The sequence below is a fragment of the Phascolarctos cinereus genome, unplaced genomic scaffold (genome assembly GCF_003287225.1).
Source record: "Phascolarctos cinereus isolate Bilbo 61053 unplaced genomic scaffold, phaCin_HiC Scaffold_4;HRSCAF=312, whole genome shotgun sequence".
NCBI lineage: Eukaryota > Metazoa > Chordata > Mammalia > Diprotodontia > Phascolarctidae > Phascolarctos > Phascolarctos cinereus.
This window is the reverse complement of record NW_027555847.1, coordinates 589355552-589379216: the sequence shown is the minus strand read 5'-3', so window position 1 is coordinate 589379216 and position 23665 is coordinate 589355552. Positions and strand designations below refer to the sequence as shown.

The following is a 23665-nucleotide window of genomic DNA, read 5'->3' as shown; positions in this document are numbered from 1 at the left end:
CTTTCTCCCTCCTCTACCCTGCCCTGGCAGTGCCTGACTCCAGGTATGGCTCACTGAGCCAACAAAAGCCCCATCCACATAGCTCTCCAGATAGGGTTAACAGAGAAAGCAATGATGACAAATGCCCTCTCCAGGCCTGTGAAGCACAGGGCCTGTAATCACACCCTTATCTGGACATCCTGCATGGCAGCACAATGGACTGCCACAGCCTACTAGCCAGAGGTGACTATTGTGGGTTATTAAAGCACTTTCTGAAGAATTCAATCAGGTTTAGGAGGAGGAAAGTCAAGGGAAGGGATCCAGTGACCTTACAATGGCAGTAATTGAAACCCAGCAGTAAATCGAGGCTCTACTCAGGAGCTCTAAGTATCTTGACTTGAGAAAAGTGGGAGGGGGAGGGGAAAGAAGGGAAGAAAATGGGTTTTCCTATGCTGCTGTATCTTAACAACCAAGGAAAGCTATCCATGCTACACCCAGGAAGGGGATGAGCTACGAGGCAGCGGGAATGTGGTTTTGGGTTCCTTAAGTCAGAGCTATTTTACTGCCTTTAAGATAATTCTTTCAGTAACCAAGACAGTGAGTTAAATGCAAAGGGGACATAATACCTGTCTCATAGCATGCACAAAGGTTGGTAGCTACCACTAATTTGGAATTAAGAAAGTACATGAGCCATAGCTATAGCCTCAGCTCCCCTCAATACTTACAGGATCTGTGATTTCCTCAGTGTTGGGCATTCCCTACCCCAATGTCTCCACCCTTCTATGTCATTTTTGTTTGTTTGTTTTTGGGAGGCAATTGGGATTAAGTGACTTGCCCTGGGTCACACAGGTAGTAAGTGTCTGAAGCCACATTTGAACTCAGGTCCTCCTCACCCCAAGGCTAGTGTTCTATCCACTGTACCACCTAGCTGTCTCCTTCTACTGTTGTTCATTCTCAAAGAGGACCAATGGTATTAGGAAGGTAATGTCTTGACTTGCAAGTGAATTAGATTTCATGAGGCAGGGCTGTGCAGTCATCAGCCTCACCCTCTCCTCTGGAGCCATCTGAGTCCAGTGGCAAGACATAGGTCAGAACAATCTGAGATGACCCCAGACGCAGGGGGAGACCTTGGCCTTTTTAAGCTAAGGTCTCCCTTCTATGAATTCTGCTGAATACCTCTGGTATTGTTGTAAGCATTAGAGGTGGGACTTTTAATAATAGCAATAATAACATTTGCACAAAGGCTTTACGGTTTGCAAAGTACTTTACACATGTTAGCATTTTTTTATGTGAATGAAAAAATTCCTCACTGAGTAGCCAAGCTGGTAATGAACCCTTTCCAAAACTACCTAGGCTGGTACTTGGATGACAGACGTAAAGTAGAGTCCCAGGACGATCCTCAAAGCCTTCTCAGCTTGGTAGGCCTCTTAGATCTTGCCCTCCCCAGGACAGCCTTAACAAACAAAATAAAAACAAAAACAAACAAACAACAACAACAACAAAAAACTAAGGGCAGCTAGGTGGCACAGTGGATAGAGCACCGGCCCTGAAGTCAGGATGATTTGAGTTCAAATCCAGCCTCAGACCAAACACTTGATACTAGCTGTGTGACCCTGGGTAAGTCACTTAACCCTAATTGCCTCAAAAACAAAACAAAAAAACAAAAAACAAAAAATCCTAGAATAACTATTTACTACATTGAGGCAGCACAGGCATGATCACTAACAACTATCTATAAAAGGTCTGCTTCTTAATTACTTTTCTCTAAGATGGCTGCATGATAAGATAAAAATGTCTCACTATTGTAAATGACTCTATTTGGAGCCGGTGTGGTCCAGGGGACATAGCAGTGACTTTGGAGTAAAAAGACTTGGTTCAAGTGGTGGACTTGGGGCCCCAGTGAACAGAGTGTAGGACTTGGAATAGGAAAGATGTAACTTCAAATCCTGTTTCAGACACTAGCTGAATGACCCTAGGTAAGTCACTTAACCTTTCTCAGTCTCAGTTTCCTTATCTGTGAAATGGGACTTACAATGAGCACCTCCCTCAGAGGGTTGTGGTGAGGATCAAATATGATAATACATGCAAAGTACTTTGCACACCTTAAAGTGCTGACCTAAATGCTTATGTCGCTATTGTTGTTATTCACATCCTGGTTCTGATGCTTACCACCTGTCTGACTTTCAGAAAGTCATTTAATTTCTTCAGTCTTCATTTCTTCATCTTTTAAAGGAGGAGGTTAGATGAAATGACCACAACTCTCTGCTTAGCCCTTGAGCTACACCCCTATGTTCCATTTTAAGTACACCTAAATGATGTTCTTGAGAAATAATAAAAACCAGAAAAATATAAAACTTGCCTCAAGTAGAATAAATGGATTATGTGTAGGGAGGATCCTGCTTTGGTTCTATCTTACCACAATGCTATTTTTTTTTTAGGCAATTGGGATTAAGTGACTTGCCCAGGGTCACACAGCTAGTAAGGGTCAAGTATTTGGTCTGAGGCTGGATTTGAACTCAGGTTCTCCTGACTTCAGGGCCCGTGCTCTTTCCACTGCACCACCTATCTGCCCCTGGTTCTACCTCACCAGCAGGCCACAAGCAGTGATTAGCTTAAGTCATAATGCACACAGACAATTCTGAGATGGGCACAAAGGGAATATAAAGAATCCACTCTGCATGAGAAGCAGCCGAACTCATTCTCTAGGCCTCTCGACTTTTTCTAATAGCCTTCCCATCCCTGGTGATAGCTGTGACCTGAGGTCAGAGAGGCCCCAGTCCACTTTAAGCTCAACTCACTCTCTGGACTTCTCCCCTTTCTAGAAGCCTTGCCCTCTCCTTCAATCCTCCTCCACTCCACCCCCAAACTCCCTTTTATAAGTTATTTTCCCCCATCAGAATGTAAGGTCCTTGAAGGTAGACACTGCCTTGTTTTCCTGTATCTGCAGTGATTATAACAATGCTTGGCATTGTAAGCTCTTCATAAAGGTAATGTTCTCTGTCTCTCTTGGTCTCTTTGTCTCTGTCTCTGTCAGTGTCTCTCCCTCTCTGTCTGTCTAAATCTCTCTTTCTCTGTGTGTGTCTCTCCTCCTCCCTCCCCGTCTCTATGTCTCTCTCTCTTTTCTCTCCCCTCTCTCCTTCTCCTCCCTCTCTCCTCTCTCCTTCTCTTCTTCTTCTTCTTCTTCTTCTTCTTCTTCTTCTTTCTTCTTCTTCTTCTTCTTCCTCCTCCTCCTCCTCCTCTTTTTCTCCTCTCTCTTCTCTCTTTCCTCTCCCTTTCTTCTCTTTCTCTTCCCATCTCTCCTATCTCTTCTCTTTCCTTCTCCCCTGTCCCTCTCTGTGTATATCTGTCTGACTTCCCCTTTCTCAACCACCTATCTACACCCTATAACAGAGAGAACAAAGAGTTGGGAGTCAGAAAATCTGGGTTCATATATCAGCTATTTCACCAACTACATACATGACCTTGGGCATTCAGCATTCTAAGCCTGTTTCCTCATCATCTAGGCCTGTAAATTGAGAAGGTTGCCCTGGATGACACTTTAAGGATCCTTCTAGCTATAAATCTATAAAAACAGCTAGATGGCACAGTGGATAAAGTGCTGGACCTGGAGACAAAAAGGCTTGGGTTCAAATCCAGCCTCATATACTTACTAGATATGTGATCCTAGGTAAATCACTTAACCTCTCCCTCAGTTTCTTCATCTGTAAAATGAAGATAATAATAGCACTTACCTCCTTAGGTTGTTGTATAGATGAAGTAAGATAATATTTGTAAAGTACTTTTCAAACCCTAAATACATATGTATGTAAATATATGTATGTATACATACATATACACACACAGGTATACATATATATTAAAGACATATATATATATTGTGTATATATATATATATATATATATATATATATATATACCTGTATAAATGCATTATATAAACCTATATAGATGCTAGCTATTGTTACCCCTATAAGCCCATATTCAATATGAATATACAAGACAGTATACCGAGCAAGAGTACTGGAGGTAAGAATTAGAGTGACTTCCAACTCTATCTTTTCTTCAAGCTGATTCCAATGATTATTTCCCACCATCAGTCCTGGCACATTTCATGAGGTATTTTAAAGAAACACCAAATTTTAAATTTGGAAGGGACTGTAGCAGCCAACCAGTCCAACCCATATGCAAAAGGAAACCCCACCATAACATCCATGACAAACTTCAGACACCTCCTCCCTATGTCTCCAGTCAGTCTGCTCCACTTAGAGATGACTCTAATTATGGGGAAGTTTTTCTTGCCATAAAGCTTAAGTTCGCTGCTTTGCAATGTCCACTCATGGCTCCTAGGTCTGTCCTCTGGGGCCAAACAGACTAAGTGTAATCCCTCTTACACATGACAGCCCTTCAAATACTTAACCCCAGGCATGATATCTCCCCTGAGTTTCCTCTTCTCCAGAGTTAATATTTCTGGTTCTTTCAACTAATTCCCATGTGAAGTGGACTCAAGGCCCTTCAACATCCTGGTTTCCCTCCTGTGGAAATTTTCCAGTTTATTAAGGATTTAGATCATGAGTTTGCTGTGCCAGGATCATAAATATTTCTACTGTGAACAGTACTGTGAACACCCTGACACACAGCTCATTTACAACTCTATAAACAAACCAGTATAGTCCCTTATCTAAGTTCAAATTCTCCTTCAGATGCGTCCTAGATGTGTGATTCTGGGTAACTCATTTAACTTCTCTCTATCTCAGTTCCCCTTTGTGCAAAATGGGGATAACAATAGCATCTACTTCACAGAGCCGATGATACAACAATATAATATGTGCAAAGTTCTTTATAAACCTTAAAGTGTTATGTCAATTTTAGCAATTATTAATTATGAGTGCTTGGAGTGAAATTTCACACAAAAGCATCCTAGTGCTGGGTATAGAAGAATTCTTGCATGCACACTGCCTAGTGCAGAATAGAGTTAAATCACCTGTTCACAGGCACAGTACTCAGAAAGCAGTTTTATAAGACAGAAATCTAATCAGAGAAGCTAAAGATTACAATCTTTGGATCTCTCCGAGAGCAAAAAGGCTTAGAGCCACCTCAATCCAAGTCACATTTTGCTTGCAATACAGACAAAAGTCAACCAAGGATAAGCTATGGTTCGTTATGTGCTACCTTTGCAGATACCGAACAGAGATAATTAACACAATAATAATCTACAAGGGAAGGATGGTAAAAGCACCATAATTTTTTTGCACATTTCTGCACCCAAAAGCAAAATGATTAAAATGGCATTCTCTAAATAGGGATAAAATAACAGGTAATACACTAGAGAAAACTCATTTTTTAAAGGCAAAATCTCTGGTTATCCCTAAAGATTTACTGTTCCACTTGAAAGTCATTATGGTACAGGATTATTCTCTTTCACATTTCAAATCATCCAGAAGGCCAATGATGTCATATTGAGATAATAAAGAAGCAGTGAGTAAAGTTGAGGCTACAATGTACTAGCAGCTACTGGCCTGAAACATGAAAGGAGAGTCCCTTGCAAGCATCTATATGGCACAACCCAGAAGACGTACATTAGCAGAGAACTTAACACTCAAGGTTTTGTGATTAAAAAAAGTCAAGACTCAGCTAAATTATAGGTCTTAGCTGATCTCTAAGCTTCTTTAAACTTTATAATCCCAGGATTCCAGGAATATATTTGGGAAGAGAGGTAACATGTCATAATGGATAGGCAACCCTTGAAGTCAAGGAAGGTCTGGGTTTGAGTTTTGCTTCTAACATATACTGTGTAATTAATCATGGGTAATTCACTTAACCTCTTGGTGCTATACACAGATTTATGAGCCTCCAAGAAACAGATGAGTTATTCATCTGCATCAGTGGAGGGCATTTCTACATGGGGAGTTCCCCTATCCCAGTGAAATCATAGCTTAGGGCTGACTGGCTAAAAAAGTTGGGGACATCCACAAAATATAAACAAAACTTGGTGAACCTAGATTGATTAGTTAACCTTGAACCTAATTTGTCCTAAATAGCAAATCCATTCTCATATGCACACCTTGGCGTCACTCTTTTCTATGAAAACCACTGTAATTCTAAACTTTAAAAATTATCTTATTTTTGTTACATCACGTTCATTTTTAACATACCCCACTCCCTTCTCCTACCCATCCTTTTAAACAAATATTTAAAAAGAAAGAGAGACGGGGAAAAAATCAGCACAGGGAAGCTAACCAAAAATTACAAGGCATTCATTTTCTTCTTCCTAGCACCTCTCCTCATCAACTGATGGGATGGGGAGAACATATTATGGAAGAATTACAGAAACCAAGTACAATCAAACAAAACAAATTCCCACATTGGTCACATCTACAAATGCGTTTGTTTTTCTTCAGACTGATCCCTCATCTCTCTGTCATGAGAGGAGCTACTCTCATCTCCATCAGGCCTCTGGAATCATAGCTGATCACTTGGTTGATCAGAGTTCTTGTCTTTCAGAATTGTTCATTTTTACAATAATGATGTTAAAGTATAAATTGTTCTGCTGGCTCTGCTCATATCACTCTGCAACAACTCATACAATTCTTTCTCGATTTCTTTAAAGCTGTCTTTTTCCCTCATTTTTTATAGGCCAATAGTATAATATTACATTCACATACCATATTTTGTTCATCCATTTCCAAATTGATGGGTATCCTTTAGTTTCCAATATTTTTAAAACCACAGAAAGAGCTGCTGTAAATATTTATGAGCATACAGAACCTTTTCCGTTTTTTTTATCTTTTGGGAGATGTAGGGCTAGCGATGACACAGTTGATATAGGCAGAGAACATGTGCTGCTTAGTAACTTTGGGGCCATCATTTCAAATTATGGTTAGACTCATTCACGGCTCTACTAACCATGTATTAATGTGACTGTTTTCCCATAGCCCTTCCAACATTTATAATTTTCCTTTTTTTTTTGGTAACTTTTTCTAATATTCTGTGTGTAAGATGGAACCTCAGAATGGCTTGAAAATTACATTTCTCTAATTATTAGCGAATTTGGAGCATTGTTTCATATAGCTATTTGGCACAGGTTTCTTCATTAAGAACTGCCACTTCATATCTTTAAACTGTTTATCGACTGGGGAATGGCTCTTATTCTTATAAATTTGAGTTAGTTCTTTACATAACTTCGAAATGAGACCTTTGAAAGAGAAACTTACCGGAAAAGTCCTAAACTTGTCCAACTATCTCACCAATGTGGGTCAGTAGTTACCAGGAGAATCAGGTCAGAATAAGTAGATAGATCATTCATCAATTAAATAAATGTTGACTAAATACCTATTATATGTAAGATATTTTGTCTATTACCATCACTGGAAGTGTTAAAGTCAACAAATTCAGTTCACCAAACGCTTATTAAGTGGCTACTATGACCAAGGTGTTGTCAAATATTTTTCCACCTCTATCACGATGTAACCGAGCTTATTCTTAAATAAAAGTCATTCATCAATGAAACCTGGTTCTGCCAATGCGGGAGCTCCCTCAGCAAGGCAGATTACAATCCATCTATAGTTAATCATCTTACAGAGTTTTCTGTGGCTCAGAAAAGTTAAGTGATTTGCCTAGGTTTACACAGCTACTGTCAGAGGAGGGAGATTTGAACCCATTTATTCCTGATTCTAAGTTCACTACTATATTATGCCATGCTGCTTCTCAAACTAAAGAAAATGAATATTGAATTAAGTGCTTTAAAATCTGACTGCTCAAACTCTTCCTTAATATGCAAATTTATTCACACCTGCATTGTCTTTATGACAGATATCCTCAACTCTGTATGTTTTACATTTTCCTCCACCTTCTTCCACTTAGACAGAGGCAAAAAAAAAAAAAATCTAAAACCAATCTGAGCAGAATTCATCACAAACTTTGGAGCATCAAATGCTAATATTGTACTTAAAAATCAAATACATGAATTTTCTTTTATATTAATGGCTAGTGGTCTCTTCTACCAATACATCTCAAAAATAATAATAAAATCTGTTGTGGCTTATGGGTCTATTTTGTGTTTTTAAACATGATGCTTCATTTTTCTTTGTCATTATTTACAGTATTTTTATCTACCGGAAAAAGTGGAGAAACCCTAGTAAGAGTAAATTTATGCCCTGATCATACATTTAATACATGCGTTTTAGCCCAAAAGGAAAAAAAGAATGAAAAACACTGCACAAACTGTTCTATGCTAGGATAAATTAAGGAAAGGGTACCACCCCCTTCTTGAATGCTTCCAATGACTAGGATTGCCCCTTAAATAATTTCTCCTCTGAGGAGTGTACCTCAGGGGGGAGAATGAAGTGTTTAAATTAAGAGGCAGACTATTTAAAAAGTAATATGCATCTGACAAGAAATGGAAATCAGGAATTTCGTTGGAACTATAACTTCTGGACTCCAAAGAGCAAGCATGAAGTATATGCTGTTTAATAATACAATAGTGTTTAAAATAGTTTTAGTGATATCTTTTGGTTTTAGATCATGTGTATTTTCCCCTATATCCTTTCCCTTCCACATTCTTAGGGAGCCAACCCTTTTAATAAAGTTTTTTTTGGGGGGGCAGCTAAGTGGCATAGTAGGTAGAGCTCCAGCCTTGGAGTCAGGAGGACCTGAGTTCAAATTCGGCCTCAGACACATGACACTTACTAGCTGTGTGACTCTGGGCAAGTCACTTAACCCAAATTGCCTCACCAAAAAAAAAAAATTTAGTGAAGAAGAAAAAAAACATTAAAACCAAACAATACATCAAAAAATTATGTTATATGCCATATTCCATATCTTTCGACCCCCTCCTCTGCAGAGGAGTTGGAGAAAGTATCTTCTTTGGGAAATACATCCCTTCAAAGGGAAAGTATATCCCTTTTTTGGGGCCAGCCTTGGTACAAAAGCCTTAGAAGCAGTTAAAAAAACAAAGTTAGGAGTATCAATCTGTATGGAGAACTGCAAAGATTTTCACTGAGTGTATGATATTTATATTTCTGCCACAGCTATCTATTACAAATGTAGGCTACTCTCTTTCTTTCTCTAAGAAGAAAAGATAAAGACACTTGAGACAGACCTCTCCATACTCTTTCAAGAAGAACTCATGATGGGAGAAAAAACAGAGAAGTCTCAATCAAATTATATTTTTAATAGGGATATATCTTATGGGAAAAGTGAAGCATTCTCACAAAAAAAATAAAAGTGAGGTTCAGTGTAGGGGAGGGAGAGAGATTTGAAGTGGTAGATGGGAAAATACTTCATCAGGAGGTTTTAGAAGAGAAGAATGTCAGGGTTGTTGTGAGGATCAAATGAAATAAAATTTATAAAGCACTTAGTACAGTACCTTAATAAACATATAGTACTAGGCCCTTAATAAATGCATGCTACTTTCCCTTCCTCTTAATCAAAAGGTCTTTAAAATTAATAAAACTGAGTGGAGATAAAAGTGTCCAGGTTTATCTTTCAAGCTAGATAGCATAAAGAGGTATTGATGAATAAAAGAATATAGCAGTTGGGACATCCAAAAGTTTACAGGAGACAGAAACCCAAGCAAGAAGACAACAATATTACCCAATGTTATATGCCTAAGAGGTCCAAAGCTTAGGCAATAAAGAAGAGGAACAAAAGTTCCCAAAACAAGGGGACAAGTTCAATTTCACAAGTATCTATGAATCGGTCAGAAAACCCCATTACTGAAAAATGATATCCTTTATGAAAAGATCACACAAGCTGCCAAAATGATTTCCTAAAGCATAAGTCACTCTACCACTCAACAAACTCCTTATTTCTCATAGAGTCAAATATAAACCCCTCCATTTGGCATTTAAAACACTTTAAAATTTGGCTCCAACCTACCTGTCCGGTCATAGTACACGTTGTTGCTGCTGAGTCAGTTCAGCTGTGTCTGACTCTCCACAACCCCATTCGGGGTTTTCTTGGCAAAGATACTGAAGTGGTTTGTCATTGCCTTCTCCAGCTCATTTTACAGATGAGGAAACTGAGGCAAATAGAGTTAAGTGATTTGCCTAGAGTCACACAGCTTGTAAGTGTCTGAGGCTGGATTTGAACTCAGGTCCTCCTAACTCCAAAGCCACCACTCTATCCATTGCACCACCTAGCCTCCCATAGTACACATTACTTCCCTTAAAAAACACCAGAGTACATGTGAACTTGCCTTCTTGCTATTCTGCATACACGACATATTGTCTCTGTTGCCATCCTCTATGAATTCATTCCCTCTTCACTCTCCCTCCAGAGTATCCCAAGCTTCCTCCATTCATGCTTCTCATGGTCCCGCCAATGAGGCTTTCTGTCTATTCCTAACACACATGCCTCCATTAACACACAAGCCTCCATCCCCCATCTCTGTGTCTTTGCACCAGCTATCCCTGATGCCTGGAATTCACTTCCTCTTCAGTCTCATCTCCCTGACTTTCTTTAAGTCTTAGCTCAATTCACCTTCTGCATGAAGCCTTTCCTGATTCCCTCAACTGATGTGTGCGTAATTGCCCTCCTTAAACTACCTTGTTTTTAGTTTGAATTCCTTCTGTACATTCTTATAAATGTATACATTGTTTCCCCCAACAAGATATATACCTTGAGTACAGAAACTGCTTCCTTTTCATTTTTGTATTCCCAGAATCTAACATAGTGCCTAGCATATAATAGATGCTTAATCATTTTTGTTAATAAATAATTATGAATAAGAACCTCCAGATTAAAAGTACACTTTTAATATTTGGATATTTCAGTGCAAAGGGAGATGTAGTAGAGGAGAAACATCAAACGTTTCTGGGCTGTAGAAAAGTGTGATGCTTTCATTGAAGATTATAGAATTACACAGTGAGAGCTGGACCCTAAAGCCCAAAGTCATATAGTCCAAATTACTCATTTCACAGATGAAGAAACTGAGGCTCAGAAAGTTAGTGACCTGCCGCACAAGGTCACATAAGTAGTAAGTGGCAGAATCAAGATTCAAACCTTAATCCTCACATTAAAAATATAACATTCTTTCCCCTGCATCAACATTTTCTTCAAGAAGGTAGCTAGGAGTCACTGGGCATTTCAAGTATCAAATAACATTGAAAAAACAGAATTGGTTATATTTTAACAGATAGGAAACAACTAGTTACCAAAGGGGTAATCATTCCCCAAATAAGCTTCTATATATACTGTGATGTGGAATAAAGATAAAAATCAACACCAGATTAGAAGAATAACAATGAGAATATATGATGTTTACTTCAGGCAACTACCACCCAATCTTTTGAACAAGCTATCTATGCTGGAAAATGAATAAAACAACAGATGTCAACACAGTTATCAGTTCCTAAGGAAGTTTAACCAGTGTAAGTCAACAGTCACAACTAGAAGACCAAGAGATGTAGAAACCGTCTCAATTCATAAACTCCTCATTTTCTTGACAAACAGACAGCCGTGGCAAGTAAAGGCAGTATATAAATTTGTCTGTAAAATCTCATAGACTTGACAATTCAATAAGCATGTATTATATACTTCTATATGCCAGGTGATAACAATACAAAACCAAAAACTAACTAGGCCTTGCCCTCAAGGAGTTTATATTCTGCTGGAGAATGGATCACAATGTACATACAAAATACAAAAAAACCCAAAAAAACAAAAAAAACAAAACTGCATAGTAAAGAAATTTTGAGAATAAGTAGAAATCACTAAGGACTGGGAGGATCAGGAAAGCCCTCCCATAATTGATTAACAATAGATGCCTTTCTCAAACATATACTATGTGAGAGGCACCATAGGAAATGACACTTGAGCTAGGTTTTGAGGAAGCTAGAGATCATTAGAGACATAAGTGAGAAGGGAAGGCATGCCAGGGGAGAGGGACAGCCTATTCAAAGTCATGGAGGCAGGAGATGAAAGATCTTGCACAGCAAACATTAAGTAAACCAGCAACAGAACAAGTGAGGAGAGAAAAGGCAGAATTCCCCTCTAAACAACTTTAAAATAACTCCTCAAAACAAATTCCAGAGCAACAGAACCACAAAAGGACAGGGTGGAACAATTTTCCAGCCCAAGACAACAGAAGGTCAGCAGGAAAGATCTGTCATATTGGGCTGAGAGTGGAATGCAGTCTACTGCAAGAAATACGCTGGCAAGATAGCAACAAGCTGCACCTAGACAAGCCAGCAGCAGGCCTTTGGGGCAACTGAATTGGCACCAGCAGCTTCTGGAGCTCTCAATCGACAGATGGTAAGGAGGTAGGATGACTGATCAGAAGGAGATTACAGGAAAACCTTTGCTGGCACTGGGCACAGAACTCTGTTGCATTACCCATTTGTAGATCCAGGTTGCAATCCTGGGCCTCAGACCCAGGGTGAGGAGGAGCACCAACACACCAGGGCTTGCAGATGCAGGGACGCAGAAACCTGGGTCACATTTCCAAGGTGGAAAGGAATACTTGTGGTCACCCGAAGACCAGACCACAGGCCAGAATAACAGTAAACACACCTCTCCTTATATCATACTATCTTGGAAGAACTGAAAACTTACAGATATCCAGAAAAAGCTCTGAAAACAGCTCCACAAAAACCCTGAAGTTTGGGACAATGCCCCCTCCATCCCAAGAGCAAAGCTCAACTTTAACATAAAGTTAAAGGTCAAGAAAGAGGCTAGAAAAATAACAAAAAAAGACCTGCCCATAGAAAGGTACTATGGTGATGGGAAAGATCAAAACACAAACTCAGAAGAAGAAAACAAGGTCAAAGCTGACACATACAAAGCCTCAAAGAAAAATGGGAATTGGTCTCAGGCCCAAAAAGAGTTCCTGGAAGAGCTCAAAAACAATTTTAAAAATCAAAAAAGAGAGGTAGAGGGGAAGATGGGAAAAGAAATAAGAGTGATGCAAGAAAGTCATAAAAAAAGCTCACCAGCCTGGTAAAAGAGGCACAGCACAGCACAAGGGTCCCGGGGGGTGCGGTGAAGAGGCTCATGGAAACATCAGTTCAACATCAAGTAACTGTAGACACTAGCATAAGAAGCTCGAGACAGTGCCCCTTACACTCCAGGTGCAGAACTCAAATTTAAAAGAAAGGTAAAAGGCCAAAAGCAACAACAACAAAAGAATCTGACCATAGGAAGTTATTATGGTGACAGGGAAGACCAAGACACAAACTCAGAAGAGAACAACAAAGTAAAAATACCTATGGGCAAACCCCTCCCCCAAAATGGGAAGTGATCTCAAGGCCAGAAAGAGCTCATAGAAGAGTTCAAAAAGGAGCTTGAAAATTATATGAGAGGCAGAAGAAAAAATGGGAAAAAAAAATGAGAACGATGCAAGAGAATTATGAAAAAAGAGTCAACAGCTTGGAAAACTGCTTAAAAAGTAGAACTGGCCAAATGGAAAAGGAGACACAAAAATCCACCAAAGAAAACAACTCCCTAAAGAATACAATTGGCCAAATGGAAAAGAAAGTACAAAAGCTAACTGAGGAAAACAACACCTTAAAAGTTATAATTGGGCAAGTGGAAGCTTATAACTCCATGCGATATCAAGAGAAAATGGAATTCAAAAGAATGAAAAAATGGAAGAAAATGTAAAATATCTCATGGGAAAACAAGTAACCTGGAAAATAGATCCAGGAGAAACAATGCTGAATCATTGGACTACCTGAAAGCCATATTCAAAAGGAGGCCCCAGATAGCATCTTTCAAGAGATTATCAAGGAAAATTGCCCTGATGTCTTAGAACCTAAGGCATTAAAAGAATCCACTGATTACCTCAGGAAAGAGATCCCAAAATAAAAACTCCAAGGAGCATTCTAGCCAAATTTCAGGACTATCAGGTCAAGGAAAGAAACAACTCAAATATCAGGGACTCACAATCTAGATTACACAGGACTTGGCAGCTGCAACACTAAAGAACCTGAGGTCATGAACATGATATTCTGGAAGGCAAAGGAACCAGGACTAGCCGAGAATCACTCTGCAAAATAAGCATAATACATCAAGGGAAAAATGTGTATTCAATGAAATAGAAGGATTTTAAGCTTTCATAAGGAGAAGACAAGAACTAAACCAAAAAGCTGATCTTCAACCAAAAAAGAAACTAAGGAGGTAAATAGTATATTAGAAAAGTTAGATATAACAGACATTTGGCATGATTTAGACATAAATGGTGATACCATAAGCAAATGAGAAGAGCAAGGAATAGTCTACCTGTCAGATCTACAGGGAGGGAAAGAATTCATAACCAGCAAGAGATAGAGAGCATTACAAAATGTAAAATAGATTATGTTGATTATATTAAATTAAAAAGCTTTTATATAAACAAAAACCAATGCAACTGAGATTGGAGGGAAAGTAGAAAGCTGGGAATCAATCTTTATAGCAAGTGTCTCCGATTAAGGCCTCATTTCTCCAACTGAGTCAAATTTATAAGAATACAAGCCATTCCCCAATTGATAAATGGTCAAAGGTTATGAACAGGTAGTTTTCAGATGAAGAAATCAAAGCTATCTATAGGCATATGAAGAAGTGCTCTAAATCACTGTTGATTAAAGACATACAAATTAAAAACCAACTCTGAGGTACCACTTCACACCTATCAGATTGGCTAATATGACAAAAAAAGGAAAATGATAAATGTTGGAGAGGATGTGGGAAAACTGGGACACTAATGCACTACTGGTAGAGTTGTGAACTGATCCAACTGTTCTGGAGAACTATGTGAAACTATGCCCAAAGGGCAAAGTGTGCATACCTTTTGATACAGCAATACTATTTCTAGGTCTGTATCCCAAAGAAATCATAGAAATGGTTAAAGTACCCATATGTACAACAATATTTACAGCAGCTCTTTTTTGTGGTGGCAAAGAATTGGAAATTGAGGGGATGCCCATCAACTGGGGAATGGAGAAGCAAGTTGTGGTATATGAATGTAATGGAATACTATTGTGCTATAAGAAATGATGAACAGGCTGACTTCAGAAAAATCTGAAAAGACTTGCACAAACTGATACAAAGTGAAATGAGAGAACCAAGAAAATATTGCACACAGTATCAGCAACATTGTATGATGACCATCTATGAATGACAGCTCTTGTCAGCAACACAATGATGCAAGACAAGGACAAAGGACTCATGAAGGAAAACGCTATCCATATCCAGATAAAGAACTGAAGGACTCTCAATACAGATAGAAGCATACTTTGTCCCTTAATTTATCCTATTTTGTGTTTTTTTCCCTTTCGATGTGTTACTTTTTTCACAACTGTGACTAATATGGAAATAAGTTTTACATGATAGCATATGAATAACATATACCAAATTGCCTACCATTTTAGGAAGAGGGGAGGGGAAGGAAGGAGAGAGAAAAGTTTGGAACTCAAAATCTTGTAAAAATGAAAGCTAACAATTGATTTCACAAGTAACTGGGAAAAAATAAAACAGTATTAAAATAAGGTGAAAGAAAAAAAAAAAGAATGACTTTGAGTGAATAAGTCATTTTGACTATTATAAATACCTAAATTAACTACAAAGGACAAATGAAGAAAGGTACTATTTGCATCTAGAGAATGAACTGATAAAAAAATACGTGTAGAATAATTTTACATATCTATCTATTTGTGTCTAATGGTAACCATCTCTAGGGAAGGGGGGAGGAAGGAAATTTACAAGATTAGTATATATTTAAAAGGAATAGCAAGTTTTATATAATAGATTTGCAGTTTCCTGTGTAATGGTCTTTTTATATTACTATGTTATGGAAATGCTTGCTTTATTCCTTAAATTAAAAATAAAATAATTTTTTTAAAAAGTCCTTGCCCTCAAACTGCTTACATTCTAATGTAAAACAATACATATAAATCAGCATCTACAGAACCAGTGAAAGGCAACTTCTGGGCCAAGGAAGGTCACTTGTCTTAAAGCCAGGGATTCTCTGAGTTGAGAGTCAGGATTCGGAAGAGCATTCAGAAAACAAAAACAAAAAAACAAGAAACATAACCCTGCTGGTCAGCGAAAGCTTTAAAATACAGGGCATGATCTGTTTTAGACAGGCAAGCTATGGTAGGAGGCTGGCAATGCTTCCTTGTGTAATACGTTTGAGTATATAAATAATCTTCATTGCCTTGCAGCAGGGACAGTGGCCTGACATTTCTGCAAGGGAAGCCTGGGGCCTCCCAAGAGAAGGGGAAGTGTTGTTTACCTCAAACACATTCATTATCCAATAATGGAAAGTGTGAGGCATTGTATATCCTCCAGGCAAAACTAACCTGGCAGAAATCTCAAACTGAGTTTACAAAGAATTTCAATGCCTCAAATTCTCTTTGGCCAGGGGACAGATTATCTGACATAGTGGGAGCTTTCCCTGGCCAGGTCACTTCTGTCATCTCACCTACATAAATACTGTTAGGTAGGAGGGAAGATCCTGTATAGGCTATTAAAAATATTTACACCCAGGGGCCTTTTCACATTTATCTTAAAGCCTCAGGGGACTGTGCCTTTAGAAGGAGTCACTGAGTTCATCTTTTTCCAGGGCCAGGACAGAGTTTGTACTGGTGTTGTCACAAAATCTGCTTTTAAAGTCCCACATCTTGAAGCTTTTGAAATGAAACCCAATCCATGCAGAGCTATGTTTTCAGTGTGGGAAGGAATGTGAGGCTTCAACTCCCAAGACTTTTCCCAGGACCCCCTTTCCCCAAACCTTACCTCCAACCTTCACATTCATCTTTCCATTGGCTTGGTCTAGGCAGTTAACTATCCCAGAGGATGGCTTATTAGCTCATTGGAACTCACTTTCTTTTCACTGACTTATTTAGCAGGGCTTACAGAGCACGGCGTCTGGACATCCTCGTGCACACAAGCACCGACCAAAAAGAAAAATGAGATCCAACAAGAGGGCAAGTGAAATCCACCCATCAATCATTTGTTCTGCATTTACAGAGTGCATACTATCTGCGACTCACACAGGTAAATTTGGTGGCACAGCCAGAACCTATTTGGGATCTGTCAGGCTAAGAAATGAAGGGAATTTTTGGAATGCCAGTCCTACACAGGGTGCCGACTTACAATTCATTTTGTGCTTTATATATTTCTATATCAAAAAAATGAATTAAGACTGCTCTTCCTCAGTGAAATATTGCTACTGGATGTCTTTGTAATGCTCTGACCAACCCTGTACCACCACCTATTCCTCTATAGTCCCTCTCCGAGATTTCGCTACAACAAAGGATTTGTGAGGCCCAGAAAATCAACACAAAAGTATGAGATGGGAGAGACTTGACTAGACAGCAATTTTTCCAGAAGAAAAAAAAGATGACAATGATTAATAGTATTTGCAAAGCATCACAAATATGATTGCATTTGATCCACACAAAAATTCTGGCAAGTTTTTGTTGTTGTTAAGTCATTTCCAGTCACGTCCCACTCTCCATAACCCCAATTTGGGGTTTTCTTGGCAGAGATATTAGAGTAGTTTGCCATTTCCTCCTTTAACTCATTTTACAGATGAGGAAATTGAAACAAACAGGGTTAAGTGACTTGCCCAGGGTCACACAGCTAGTATGTCTCTGAGGCCAGCACTCTCTCTACTGCATCACCTAGCAGTCCTCCCTAGGAAGTGGGTATTCCCATTTTGTAGGTGAGGAAACTGAGGTAGATAGCAGTTAAGTGACTTGCCCAAGATCACACAAATAATAAGTGTCTGAGGCAGAATTTGAACTCAGGTCTTCCTGACTCCAGGTCTGCACTCTACTACTTACTGTGCCACTTAGCTGTCTCAATGATCAAAAAGACCTGAGGATGTTAGTGGACTACAAGCTAATGTGAATTTGGCCTGCATTAAGATAGCTAAAAAGTTGAGGAATAAGGAGGTAATGATACTCCCACTGCACTCTGCCTTGGTTATATCACATCTGGATGATGAACAGCTGGAGCACTGTGTTCAGTTCTGAGCTCCATAGTTTAGGGAGCACACTGATAAGCTACTGAGGGTATAGAGGAAGACAACCAGGATGGTGATGGGCCTTGAGTCCATGTCATAGGAGTACTGATGGAAGGCTTTGTGGATGCTCAGTAAGAAGAGAATTTTCATGGAGAACAAGATTGCTGCTGTTCAGTCATTCAGCTGTTTCCAACTCTTCATGACCCCATGGACCACAGAATACCAATGCTGTTCATGGAGTTTTCTTGGCAAAGATACTAGAGATGTTTGCTCTTTCTTTCTCCAGCAGATTAAGGCAAATGAAGGGTTAAGTGACTTGCCCAGGGTCACACAGCTAGTAAGTGTCTGAGGCCAGATTTGAACTCAGGTCCCCCTGATTCCAGGCTTAGTACTCTATCCACTGAGCCACCTGACTAGAAAGCATGATAACTGTCTTCAAATATCTGAAAGTATGTCTTGTGGGAAAGGAATGAAGTTCACTCTATTTAGCTCCAAAAGGCAAAACTCAGCACAATAGATAGAAGCTGCAAAGAGTCCAACTAAGGCTTGATGTTCAGGATAAAAAACAAAAACGGAAACTTCCTAATCATTAGAGCAATCCATAAGTGGAATGGCCTGCCTTGGACAGAAGTGGGTTTATCTTTTTTTGGAGGTCTTCAAGCAGCATTAATAGCGGTCTTCAGACGTATAAAGGTATGTCATATAAAAAGGAGATTAGACTTGGTACATTTTGCCCTAAGAGGAAGAAAGAACCATGAATGCTGGAGGGAGTGGCAAAGAGAAATTTAGGTATTGATGTCAGGAAAAACCTCTTAACAATGAAAGGTATCCCAAAGTAGAATTAACTGCATTGGGAGGTTATGGGTTCTTTCTCTTTAGACGCCTTTAGGTAAAAACTGGATGACAATATACCACATATAGTATATATTAGCAGCTAGGTGGCACAGTGGATAGAGCACGAAAACTGGAGTCAGGAAGACCTGTGTTCAAATCCAGCCTCAGACACTTACTAGCTTAACCTCTGTTTGCCTCAGTTTCTTCATCTGTAAAATAGGGATAATAATAGTATCTACCTTACACTTAGCAGAGTGGTTGGCACAAAGTAAGCACTACATGTTAGCTGTTATTTATTATTATTATCATCAGTTCTTTTTTGAATAGAGGTTGGATCAGACAGCCATTCAGGTCCCCTATCCACTGCATCATTCTCTGGTTCTGTAAGCCTACAATAATGTCTTTGGTCATTTAGGCTCCTGTTTATGTTACCCAACTTTCTACCACTGGCTTCAGTTTCTAAAGGGAAGAAGTAGCAAGTACTAGAGAGGCCAAACCTGGGTTGCCTACATAGGTAAATTTCTTTTAATAGCTAACTTTTCTTTTTACATCATCTTTATTTCCATGTAATCTCACCTTGTCCCCACCCCAGAGAGCCATATCTTGTAACAACAACAACAAAGAAAAATTAAAACAAAGAGGAAAAAACTCAGCAAAACTAATTAAGACATTAGCCAAGTGTGACAGTAGACCAAACATTACATCCTCATAGTTTTCCCTAGCTCTGCACTAAAGGAAGAGAAATGGATTTTCTCATCTCTACCTCAGGGCCAAGCTTGCTCATAGTTTATGTGACTGTTTTTAATAAATGGGGCAAGAAAATGAGAGAGGTGCAGAGGGGAATAGGGAAAGGGAAGTCAGGGCAAAAAGAAAGAACTGCTAGGCTGGACTAGTTAGAGCTGATCTCTCAGGTGATCAGGAATTAAATGTCACAGGGTCTTGCTGGTACACGGCAACGGTATGATAAGACAGAAATGTTCAGTCTAGCAAATCATTAACTCTGGCTAGAAAAATCAGAGCAAACAGAGCAGGGGAACCTTCCTGTCATTCTGAGTTGTTGTTTAATCTCCGCTTGTGGTTAGGGGGGCTTAGGTCCAGCAAAATTTAAGATGAACCCCTAAAATGAGCTGGCCTGAAGTCAATTCAACAAAAAACCAAAATGCAATGTCTAGAATAACTTTGTGTTTCATATGGCTTAGAAAAAAAACCACACCACCAAATAATTCCATCAAGTTTGCTGTGAGAAATAATAAAATGTGCATAATCACTTCTATTGTCAGGAATAAATATGGGAGACAAAAATTCAAGACAAGATGAAAGAAGCTGGTACAAATACAGACCACGCCCTAAAATGAGATTTGTTTTAAAGGGAAAAGTTTATAGAACACACTTCAAAATCACACCAATTACAAGCAGATATCAAGTTTTATAAAAGCTGGATCCAGGAAGAAAAAATGCATATGACCTATATTTGAAGCAATATGGTAATGTATGTAAAGGCTCTGAATTCTTCTAAGGAAAGACAATTTTTAAAAATACTACAGAATTACTATGTAGTATATAAAGTTCACCCTTCAACCTAACATGAATAGACTAGCAGGCTACATGTAGATGAAGCAATAACATGCAGACAGAGGGAAGTCTATAGCAGTCAACCTAAGAATTCTCACTTGGTTCAAGAGTAGAATAGGAAGAATTAATATTTATAATAGTTACAACCAGCCTTTAAATAGTTCTTTAATGTTTGCAGAACACTTTATATCTAATTTGATTCTCACAAAGGCCTTGGGAGAGATGTGTTTTTATTATCCCTAATTACAGATAAGGAAATAGAGGTGGACTTCTAGAAGTTAAGTGACCTAAAAGCAAGAAAGAAAAAATAAAATAAAATGAAAGCCCTGGAAGAAAGACTTAGGAGAATGGTAATGGTGGTGGAATGGATAGTGTTCCAGGCTTGGAGTCATAAGACTCATCTTCCTGAGTTCAAATCTAGCCTCAGACACTTACTAGCTGTGTGACCCTGGGCAAGTCACTTAACTCTGTTTGCCTCAGTTTCCTGATGTGTAAAATGAGCTAGAGGAGGAAATGGCAAACCACACCAGTGGCACAACTAAACAACAACAACAACAACAGAAACTTTCCCAAAAAAATGGATTCCCTGAAGATCAGAATAGACAGCTAGCATATATCTGGGGCTGGATTTGAACTCAGGCCTTCATGATTCCCACAACAGCACTCTATCCACTGTGCCACCTAGTTACCCTTATGATTCTCCTAAGTCTTTCTTCCAGAACTTTCATTTCATTTTTTTCTCTTGCTTTATTTCTTCTAAGTATTCTTGCAGTCCTTGCGGAAAATATATATATATATATATATATATATATATATATATATATATATATATATATATATATATATTATATATATATGTATCTTTTTCCTTTGAATCTCTTTCTGCATTTGTCACAGAGCTACTCCTTATGTGTGGGAATCTCTACAATCACAATAACTTTTTATACTGGATAGTGCTTTCTTTTATCTACTCACCTCTACAGCTTTAGTTTTGAATGTGGGTTTTGTCCTTGGGCCAGGCTCCCACTCCTGATGCACTTTGTAGTGGGGTAGTTGGCCCTACTGAGCTTCCTCTTCAGTTATCTAGGTTCCTGAGCTGATCTCCATTTTCTGGGGTTAGTGTCCCACGGATCTTTAAGGTCCATAGTGCTAGACATCCAGGGCCTTCTCTGGAATCTCTGGAAGACCTCAGGACCCTTGGACCTGAGCTGTCCTAGTCTGAAAGTTGTGGTCTGGATCTGGGAGCTATGGTGCCACCTGCTGCTCACTGCTCATTGCCTCTCTATGGAACTTTCGGATCACTCTAGAGCTTTCTTGGGTGAGCCCTCTGCAATTAGTGCTCCCCTGCTTCCCAACACAGAAGCTTGTAGGCTATGAGAGTCCTTGGCCCAACTTTGGGCATGGTAGGAAGCTACTATGCCATGGCTTTGCTAATAGGACTCCTTTCTTTTTATTCTGGGGCCTCTAATTGAATTCTTATGCAATTCCAAGAAGGAAGATGTCACTTACTGTAGGTCCTCATTGAATTTCTTGATAATTATCTGGTCTGGCACAAAGTTTATGGTTTTGTTGGAGTAGGTATGTGAGAGATGAGCAGTCTGCCTCCCATTCAGAAAGCCATCTTGGCCAAAAGTTTCCTATTTTTCAAAAAATTATTCTTCACAGATGACGAATCCGAGTCTCAGAAAGTTACTTTCCATGGTCACAGAGCTAATAAATATTTGAGATGTGCCTCAAACCCAGATCTTCTGATGTCAAGTTCAGTGTTCTTCACAATACACCAAAATGCTAGAAATAGGTATCTGTCATTAAACTGAGAAGATAGAGGTAAAACATTATAGTTTTGGAAAATTTTAACAATTTAAGCCAATTATTGTGGGTCTACGGAGCTAATAAGGGGTAGAGGTGAACAGCTTCTATAACTTATTCTTTCTTTTTAACATTCATTTTCTAAAAATTTTTGAGTTTTAAATTCTCTCCCTTCCATCCCTCCACCACCCATTGAAAAGGCAAGCAATATGATATCAATTATACATGTGAAGTCATGTAAAATATATTTCCATAGTAGCCATGTTGCAACAACAACAAGCAATAAAGTGAAAAAAACATACTTCAATTCACATTCAGAGTTCATCAGTTCTCTCTCTAAAGAGAAGATGAGAAATCTAATGACCAAAGTGATCTGGTAAAATGTTTTAAACTCTCTAAGACTAGACAATGATTGAGACTGACAATAGAAATAATTTCCTTCCATGGATTTTACACCTTCCTCAAAGTCGAAAGAAGCATCATCACAGGTGGCATGAGGAAATGGAGGGAAAGTTGAAAAGGGCATAGTCGTGACCAGACCCTCATTCTAGTTTTATCTACAAGAATCTGTTACAATTTTTAAGGTTTTCTGAGTAAAGACATCTAAGGAGGAAACCTGTTCTAAGCAATATGGTAAATGGCAAAGAGAATGAGAGCTTTTAAAACTGTATAGGGCAGAAATCCAAAACAGCCTGGTGAACAGTGGCCTTGAATAATGGGACGTGATGGATGTAAATTCTCTGTTCACAAATATTACAATTAAGCCCCTAGTGGGCAGGGATCAATCATTTCTGAATCATTCTGTTCAGCATAAAGCACAACCTTCTACATGTAAATAGGTATTGCCTTTGATACAAATGGCAGCAAAGATGATCATAATAAGAATGGTGCTCCCAGGTTCAGAATGCTCCAAGACGAAATAAAGCACAGTATTCCAGACAAAAACAAAACAAAAAGATCTAAATTAAGGCCAACCTGAAGGCACATTCTCATAGTATTAGACTGACCTAAAGTACAAGGTGTTGACAAACATCAGAATACATATACACACTAGAGCCTCAACACATATGGAAAAAAATTAGTACTCAGATGATGAAACCATCGATTTTAGCTTCCCAGCTTTTCTTGGCTTGACTCATTCCTTTAGTTGCTTAAATTTATTTCTGCATAAAAACAAATCAATAGTACAAAGAGTCAAATTGTTCAGAACAGATAAGTTTCCTTTTAAAGTCTTAAAATAGAAATTTCTGCTTAAAAGTTTGAAGAAACAAAGAGGATCTAATAATTCCCTCACGTCCAGGGGCTTCCCTGTGGGACCTTGGGAAGCAGTTCATCAGTTTGTTCTCATTCCCACCTGTGTTTGGGAAGCATGCATAAAGAACAGGGCTTAGACTTTGTTGAGCCTTGAACCGTTAACACTGTGGGTCAACTGACTAATCCTGGAAAAAAAAAAACAGTATTTCTCCTTTTACAGCTCAAATGACCATAGATATATAGCTGGAAAGGTCCTTCAGTAACATGGTATAA

At 38.8% G+C, this 23665-nt stretch overlaps 1 protein-coding gene across 3 annotated transcripts in view; it reads right to left on the bottom strand.

Moving 5' to 3' along the window:
• CPQ (carboxypeptidase Q) overlaps positions 1-23665 on the bottom strand; it is a 624464-nt gene that overhangs the window by 147813 nt on the left and 452986 nt on the right. The window lies entirely within an intron of this gene.